Genomic DNA, 9,414 nt, shown 5'->3' with positions numbered 1-9,414 from the left:
CTAGGGGGCGGGGACTGAGGAGTGAGCATGCGCCTATGGCTTGCACGAGGCTCTGCCGCCGCCATGTTCAGTGAGGGCAGGCCAGGTTCAAGGGTTCTCCCTTCCTAAGTTGGCTAGCAGTGCTCAGGTTTCTCACCACCAGGTTACCTCACAGCTGCTCTCGAAGATGAAGAGCCCGCTGCCCTCTTGATGGCTGAAATGCCAGTAAGGAGCAGGCCCATTTTCTTCTCTGCCAGGAAGCAAAATGGAGGTTGTAGCGGCAGGAGCTTTTTACCAATCAACGCGTCTTTGCTCCTTGGATACGTAATTGCGGGTGCGACGCTTTCCGGGAGCGTGGCCCTGGAATTGGGTGGCGGAGGTGATTCTAGTTCTTTGCAGCACTTTTGCCTGGTTTTCCCAGTCTCTTGCCCCTGTCGTCTGAATTGCCAACACTCCCTATTCCCCTTCTCCTTACTCTTCTCTTGCAACCCTGTTGCATGCTTAAATCTCCTTGTAGAGGAGGACTTTGTGTTATTGTATATTAGAAGGGAACCTGCAGTATGCACTAGTAGTTTGTTCTGAGTTGCTCTGCATGCGTGTATCGTTACTAGCTGGTTCGTTCTGAGTTCCCTCTCCAGCTCAGGTCGTGGCGTGCTGAAGGAGTGCCAAGAGTTAAAACCGTTCAATATTAGCCAGATTTAGTATTTCGGGAAGTGCAAGCTTGAGCAGTTAAAATTAAGTGTTTCAAGCCCTGCAGAAACTGCTCGTTTGACGTGGAGTTGTTTAATCGGTTTTTCAAGGAGTAAAACCTTGTTCTCAGATCTCTGGTCCTTTGAATAAACGGCACCTCGCCACCAAGTGCCTTCTGTTTTCTCCTGTGTGAAGAGAACCCACACCCTGCCTGGTGGGTGAAATGTCAGTAAAGAACAGATTGATTTTATACCCATGAGGGAAGCAAAATGGAGGCAGTTTCTCTCTCCATAACCATGGCTGTCCTGGAACTATGTAGACCAAGCAAGCCTAGAACCCACAGAGATCAACTTGCCTTTGCCTCCCACCTTGGGATTAAAAGTGTGTGTGCACCACGCCCAGGTAACTCTTTATATTCCAGCAAATTATTTTGTTCTTAACAACAATGAAAAACCAACCAACCAAAACAAAACAAACAAACAAACAAAAAAACCCAACAACATAAAACTCCTTTTATACCTTGTTTAATTAGAGAATTTTGTCTTATTGGAGTTTGGAAGTGTCATTTGTGGGGGGTTAAGACAGACTCTCACTCACTAGCTCTGGCTGACGTGGGACTCACTGTGTTCCAGACTGGCTTCAAACTCAGAGACATGTTCCTGCCCCTGCTGCTGAGTGCCTGATGTGTGTGGAGGCCAAAAGAGGATGCCAGGTCACCTGGAACTGGGATTATAGACAGTTGTGAGCAACCATATGGTGCTAGGAACAGGACCCGGATCCTTTGTAAGAATAGAAAATGCTCTTAAACAGTGAGCCATCTCTCCAGCTCCCAACTCTGTCTTTATTAAAAACTACTGAGCCACCAGGCAGTGGTGGGACACACCTTTAATCCCAGCACTTAGAAAGCAGAGGCAAGCAGATCTCTGAGTTTGAGGTTAGCCTGGTCTACAGAGCAGGTTCCAGGACAGCCAGGACTACATAAGAGAAGCCCTCTTTCAAAAAAGAAAAGAAAAACCACTGAACTGTAAAATACATGGTATAAATTATACCTCCATAAAGCTGTTTTTAAATCTGGCCAGCCAGGTTGCTGGGAGGGGTATGGCTTTGATCCCGGCACTTGGGGAGGCAGAGGTAGGTGGATCTTTTTGACTTCAAGGCCCGCCTGTTGTACAGATCAAGTTCCACAACAGCCTGCTGAGGTCCAGCCTCAGCATAAGAAGGGTCCTGAGAAAGAAGGGAATGGGATTGACACTGATTCAATGACTTGGAGTCATTAGTAGATGAAAGCTGCTAGTTCACGGACTCTCTCTGTTCCCTGATGATTCTTAGTATTCTTTATTCTTCAGCTTAGTTCTTAATTCCATGATATCTTGAATAACCAGAGAGAACCTGGACACAATCTTTTATTTACTAAAGCTACATCATCAAGGCTTTGATTATTGTTAATAATTATCAAGCATTCTTAAATGTACATAAACTCCATAATTCCCAGATCAACAGTCCCAACTCCCGTTTCCTTAGAGCAGAACCAAGCACAATCCAAAAGCACATTTCCTTAGAGGTTTACACAGCCTGTTTTTTTTTTTTTTTTTACAGGTAGCTGAGCAGAGCTCTTCCAGTTTTCTGGTGCAGCAGACAGCAGTTTTTAGTAACTGCTTCCGTGTAAGAATAGAAAAATGACAAACTACTAAAACTAAAGTAATTCCTTACAAAGTTTGGAATTTATGTTAGCAAAACTGTAAAACAGCTTTCTCTAATATCTTTCCAGGCATTGTTGTCTTCAGTTCTTCAATCGGCTAGAAACACAGTACTAACTTTTTATATGCTTCTGGCCAGCCAGGTTGCGGGGAGGAAATGAATCTTCATTTGCTCATCGTAGCAATTTCACAGCCTCATGTATTCTCCTTTTAATACTATTTATTCCCTAAGTCATATATAAATTCCTATTTTTCTATCCATGCCCTTTCCTCTTGAAATCACTCTCTCCATCCTTGATATCTCCAAGTTCATCCTGGCTAGTCAATGCAACAGTCATGGGACAGAGGGTACATGTGCTTCCTCATGAGTCCACATTCAAGGCCAAGCCTAGCAACAAACCATTTCCAAGAAGGACCATGTAGGCTTTGTGCGGCCCTCACGATTATATTGTCTAGATCCTTTCTTCGTGACCCTGAAGGCCAGGCAGAAGGCATGTTCCTTGTCCTCCACAGCCTCATGAGCACCTCCATTCCTCATTCCTGAGAACCGGATCTGTTTCAATTACGATGGCACGATTAGCTCTGAGTAATGAGGAAGGTATATTCCCGAAAAAGAAAGATTGAGGGGGCTAGAGCAATGGCTTAGCGGTTAAGAGCACTGATTGCTTTTCAGAAGATCCTGGGTTCAAATCCCAGCAACCACATGGTGGCTCACAACCATTCATAATGAGATCAGACGCCCTCTTCTGGCGCGTCTGAAGACAGCTACAGTGTTCTTACATACAATAATAATAATAATAATAATAATAATAATAATAATAAATATATTTTTAAAAGAAAACAAAGCCAGGCAGCCAGGGCTACACAGAAAAACCCTGTCTTGAAAAACCAAAAAAAAAAAAAAAAAAAAAAAAAAAAAAAAAAAAAAAAAAAGAAAGAAAGAAAGATTGAAAATAGACTAGTAAAGACAGCAGATCAACTTTGGGGCAACAGCAACCATCAACACACGTGGGGGTCATGGGGTCAACAGCCTGGCAGTGCTCCAGGGGCAGGAATTGTGCCACACCTACCCCAATGCAGCTATGTTGGACCTGGCAATAGTTCCAGGACAGCCAGGGCTAAACAGAGAAACCCATATCAAGAAATAAATAAAAAATAAGAAAATAAATCTGGCATAGTGTCAGAGGATTCTCTGTGAGACATGGAGTCGGTTTCTTGGTTCAGATGTTCGTAACAGGCTCATTGTTTCACAATTGTGAAGAATGAGGAGCCAGGACAGTAAGTGGACAGGCAGAGTTTTCTCCCCACACCAGTGAGGGAGGCTGCTGGCACCTTTCTTCCTCCCATCTGTTCCCAGTGTCTGACTCTGATAGGCTGGGGTTGAGCTGAGAAGTTTCTCACCTGGGGGGAGTGTAGGGAACTCTGGGGAGAGAGAGCAGTGCTCGGGAGAAGCCTCCTATCAAAATAAAAGTGCCAAGTTTCAAGGTCAGAGAGGAAAAAACACAATTGAGGCCATTATCTTAAGCGTCTTAAGCAGAAACTTACACTCTGGGTTCAATTCCCAACTCTTGAGCTGAGTGTAGGGGGTGGGGTACGGTGTTTGAGTCCTGAAATGATTTTCTCACAGGGCTTGCCAGTCCCGTAGACACCTCCTCTCATGAGATAAATGTTCCCTTCCTTCCTGTATTTTGAGTTCATAGAGAACCTGTCTATGCCAGCTTTAATTAATGGCTTCTCTGTCTCTTCTATATCTATATCTATATGGCCTTGCTCCTCATCACTGTCAAAAGGCTGGAAAAAAAAAATTCAACAGATAGCCTAAGCCTAATGTGATGGTGCACATCTTTTTTGTTTGTTTGTTTGTTTGTTTGGTTTGGTTTTGGGTTTTTTTTTTTTTTTTGAGACAGGGTTTCTCTGTGTAGCCCTGGCTGTCCTGGAACTCACTCTGTAGACCAGGCTGGCCTCGAACTCAGAAATCCACCTGCCTCTGCCTCCCAAGTGCTGGGATTAAAGGCGTGCGCCACCACCTCCCGGCTGCTTAGTGTCTTCAAAGGCTAGAAATGGATGTCAGATCCCTGGAAATGAACTGTCATCAACAGGAATTGAAGCCAGGTCTTCTAGAAGAGCAGCCAGTACACTTAACCACTGACCCATTTCTCCAGCACCATGGTTCATTTTCTTAACACAGTTTGATTTTTCTAGGGTTCATATTTTACTCCTAACTTTCTTTTGTCAATAGAAAACCACCTTCCTATAGATTCCCATACAGGAACAGACCTAAAATATTTGGTAGGTCCCGATTTCCTAGAGACATCCAATGCCACACTGTCCCCTCTGTCATGTCCAGGGCCTAGACAATACACAGTTCTTCCTCTATTGTAGGTTTGTTTTCTTTGTATGACCTGACTAATATTAACTAGTTGGGATTTTTGTTTGTTTGTTTTGTCTTTGTTTGTTTGTTTCTGGGGACAAGGTTTCTCTGTAGACCAGGCTGGCCTCAAACTCATAGAGATCTCCCTGCCTCTTCCTCCCAATGCTGGGATTAAAGGTATGCACCACTACCACCTGGCTCTTTTTTTAAATGATTTATTTATTTTTACTTTATTTGCATTTTGCTTGCATATATGTTTGTGTGAGGGTGTTGGGTCCCCTGGAACTGGAGTTAGAGACAGTTGTGAGCTGCCATGTATGTGGTGGGAATTGAACCTTTCTAAGAGCAGCTAGTGCTCTCAACTGCTGTGCCATTGCTCCAGTATAGTAACTAGTTTCAATGACAGTATATTTGGGTTGGAGAGATTGCTTAGTGGTTAAGAGCACTGGCTGTTCTTCCAGAGGACCTGGGTTTGATTTCCAGTACCTACACAGAAGCTCACAACCATCTGAAACTCTAGTTCTAGAGGATCTGATGCCCCCTTCTGGCCCCCTTTGGCACCAGGCATATACCTGCTGCATAAACCTATATGCAGCCAAAACACCCATACACATAAAATAAATAAAATAAAGACAGTAGAGCTGATGATGCAAGGAGGATTTCACATGATGTTTATCAACACACGTGTAGATAAGAAAAAACATGGTACACATACACAATGGAATATTACTCAACTGTAAAGAAAAATGAAGTCATGAAAGTTAAAGATAAATAAAAATAAATAGAAAGTTAAAGATAGCCGGGCAGTGGTGGCGCACGCCTTTAATCCCAGCACTTGGGAGGCAGAGGCAGGTTTCTGAGATTGAGGCCAGTCTGGTCTACAGAGTGAGTTCCAGGACAGCTAGCTACACAGAGAAACCCTGTCTCGAAAAAAAAAAAAAAGTTAAAGATAAATAAAGATAAATTTGTTTTAGTTACATTTTTTATTGCTGTGACTCAACATCATGACCAAGGCAATATATATGATATATTATAATTATAAATAAACAAACAAGAGCCAATAGGGAAGCCTACTGTCTCACGCTATGTAATTGGAGGGATAGTAGATTCCATGCAATACGATAGAAATGGGGAGACAGCAGAGATTAAAGGGTTAAGTGGGGATGGGAAAGAAGAGAGAGTGGGTGTGCTAATCTAAATTAAGGATGTGTGAAAAGATGCTATGGAAACCCACTGTGTAGTAAGCTAATTTCAAAATGTAACTTTAACAAAGGAGCTTAAACAGGTAGCCCGAATAGGTGGACAATGCCAGTGCCAGAAGGCACAGGTTATGGAACAACAAAAGAGTGTAAAGCATGAGATTTCTCCTTACCCGCTGTTGGCCAGGGAGGCTCCAGAGGTCTCTGAAACAATGGTTATTGCCATTGCTCCTGGCTACCCTCCATAGCTACATGAAAAGCCCTTATCGCTGAAGACACTTTGGCTCAAAGTGACTGGGAAACTTCCTCTGCACTAGCTAGTGTCCACGGTGTCAGAGGTGCTATGCAGGTTGCTACATGAGTGCTGGACAATGCATGCCACAATACTGACCTGCCAGTATGAGGCATCCATCGGAGCAATGCTGGCTTGAGTGTTGTGGAGTGACTAACCACTCTCTGATTAGACTTGAGGCCTGATTCACAGGAGGGGATTTCACGCCTGGTACTCCAACTCTAGGCAAAACCTACACCTGGACAAGTTATAAGCCCTAGCATAAAACCTGCTGTGGTTATTTTTGCAGAATGGCCACACAGTGGAATTGCCTTATATTTATGCTTACATCGATAGACCTGGGCTACTGTTGACCTGGGTCAGAGGATCACGCAGCAGTCGATGAGGAAACATATTAACTGGTCAAAGTGCTGAGAAGACAGACTGAGCGCTCAGCTTTAAAAGGGCCATCTTTATAGCCCCCAGCCTTCTGCATCCCTGCCAAGGCTCAGGGGACTTGGAGGAACAGGCAGAGGAAAGACTGCGAGAGCTGGAGTGCCGGGAGACGCTCTCTTCTGGGTACGGCATAGAACATAGACCTACACAAGATCAAGCCAGCTAAAATTCACCCAGAGACAGGGTGTGTGGTCTCCAAGTCCAGCCTTACGCCAAGGAGCTTTTCGTAGTTGGTAGCTGCTGGGGAAGAATCATTCTTTGAGGGTCTGGGAGGTTTCCCACGCTCCAGCGGATGCCCTCCCAACTCCCACACAGATATATGAGCAGCACCAATTGGCTTTAGTGAGTTATCAGGTTAGAAAAATACATGCCGGGCGGTGGTGGTGCATGCCTTTAATCCCAGCACTTGGGAGGCAGAGGCAGGTGAATTTCTGAGTTCAAGGCCAGTCTGGCCTATGGAGTGAGTTCCAGGACAGGCAGGGTTATGCGGAGAAACCCTGTCTTGGAAAACAAAAACAAAAACAAAAAGCAAAACAAAAAAGGCCCTCAGGAGCAGGCAGCACATTCCTGAACTTCTGTGCCTGCAGAGCCCTGAGCAAAGTGAACTAAAGTAAACAAAGTGTTTAGCAGGGGAGGTGGGGCACCGAGGCTGCGTGCATCCACTTGGTGCTGTGGCAGTCCATGGAGGAGAGCAGCTGCTCCTGACCGGGGATTTAGCATACCCCTCTGTACCACTTCACAGTGTCCTCTCTGGCTTCATTGCTTCTAAAACCCATCCTGCAGTCCAGCCTGGGTCCTTTTTGTTGTCTTTACAGGACAGGGTTTCTCTGTGAAGTCTTGGCTCTCCTAAAACTCACTCTGTGGACCAGGTTGGCCTTGAACTCAAGAGATCTGCCTGCCTCTGCCTCTCCAGTGCTGGGGTTAAAGGCGTGCACCGTCATGCCCAGTCCTTACGTTAGATTATTAAACCTCAAATGATCTGTCTAGAACACAAATTGAAATCTGCCCAGATTCTGTGTGAAAATCCTGCGCCCCAGAATAAAAAACAAACTGCTTAGTGTGGCCAACGCAGGTCACTCCAGCCTTCCCTCTGCCCAGCTCCCTAAGTCTGGAAGGTCTGGAGACTGCAACCAACCACTCCCCAGCTCCTGAGCCAGTGTTCTCCCTGGCGCCTTTGTATGTGTAGATTCATTTCTCTGCAAGCTTTTCTCATTCTGACAAAGTCCTGCTCCACCAGCAAGCCTTCCCCAGATTTGTGTAGCATGTCACTGTGTAGCCTGTCACTCTGGGGCATGCTGATGTTCAAGAGGCCTTCCCAGGAGTCAAAGCAATCATCTCCTTTGAGCCACGGGGCCCAATCCTTTGTGCCTTCTGTGGCCAGCTTTCTTCCGAGAGGTGAGCAGTGGCAGCCCTCCCTGCATGCCTTCTCCCTCTGAGAAGGCAGGAGGTGTTCATGCGAGGAGCCTGGGCCACCTGTCACTTGGGCTATGGAGGTGGGTACCAGGGAGGCCGGTCCCAAGCCACAGCGCTTGCCACCTGAGTCAGGCAAGCCTCTTTATGCCCTCACTTTGTCATCTATACCAAAACCAGCATCTAGCTCTTAGGTATTATGATGGCCATTCTTGGTTGCAAACTTGACTACATTTGGAATTAACTAAAATCCAAGCTACTGGGCACACCTGTAAGGGCTTTCTCTCTTCTTCTTTCCTTTCCTTTCCTTTTATTTTATTTATTTTTATTTTTTGGTTTTTCGAGACAGGGTGTCTCTGATAGCCCTGGCTGCCCTGGAACTCATTCTGTAGACCAGGCTGGCCTCGAACTCAGAAATCCGCCTACCTCTGCCTCCCAAGTGCTGGGATTAAAGGTGTGCACCACCATGGCCTGGCTCCTTTTATTTTATTTACTTATTTTTTGGACAGGGTTTCTCTGTGTAGCCCTGGCTGTCCTGAAACTCATTTTGTAGGCCAGGCTGATCTTCCTGCCTCTGTTTCCTGAGTACTGGGATTAAAATTGTGGGCCATCACCACTCAGCAGGATTTTTCTTGATAGAATCTTTTGAGCTCGTGGTCACCCTGCCCCCCGGCCCCCATAAATTACAGCCATACCTTCTGGTGGTAGCCTACATGAAAGCAGGCACCTTTGCTTTTGCCTGTTTGCCCTCACTCTTGCTGGTAAGCCAATCTATCGTGCTGCTGAGGCATCCCTTTGCTGATATCAGAGTCTACTTCTTTGGGATTCCAACACAGAATGAAGATCAGCCGAGCCACTCAGCCTTATGTACTGAGCAACTACTAGATTTCTGGCAGACAGCCATTGTTGGACTAGCCAGACCACAGCCTGCAAGCCACTCTAGTAAGTCCCATATGTGTTTATTCAATCAGCTCTGTCACTCTAGAGAACCCTAATACAGGAACAGAAGTGGCAATTGCCCTTGAATGACAGTCATTTCTCCCATACCTACACTTGCTAGGTATGCTTATGTCCTTATGTCCATTTTATCCACATCCCCAGTAGCAAATTAGGGATGTTTGCTGATCAGTGCATAACACGGGCAAGGAAAACACAGAGGCAGACTGTCATCTGCTTCGCCCCTGGCTCACCAGGGCTCAGCCCTCTTCCATTCTCCAGGAACCAAAGAGAATAGGGAGCAAGGAGGGGACGCTGCAGATGTGGGCTGCACCAGCTCCTGCCAGGGTGCCCACCATCTCCTGCCAGGGTGCCCACCATCTCCTGCCAGGTTACCCACCATCT

The sequence above is a fragment of the Mastomys coucha genome, unplaced genomic scaffold (genome assembly GCF_008632895.1).
Source record: "Mastomys coucha isolate ucsf_1 unplaced genomic scaffold, UCSF_Mcou_1 pScaffold7, whole genome shotgun sequence".
Classification (NCBI taxonomy): Eukaryota; Metazoa; Chordata; class Mammalia; order Rodentia; family Muridae; genus Mastomys; species Mastomys coucha.
Note: the sequence above shows the minus strand (reverse complement) of the source record.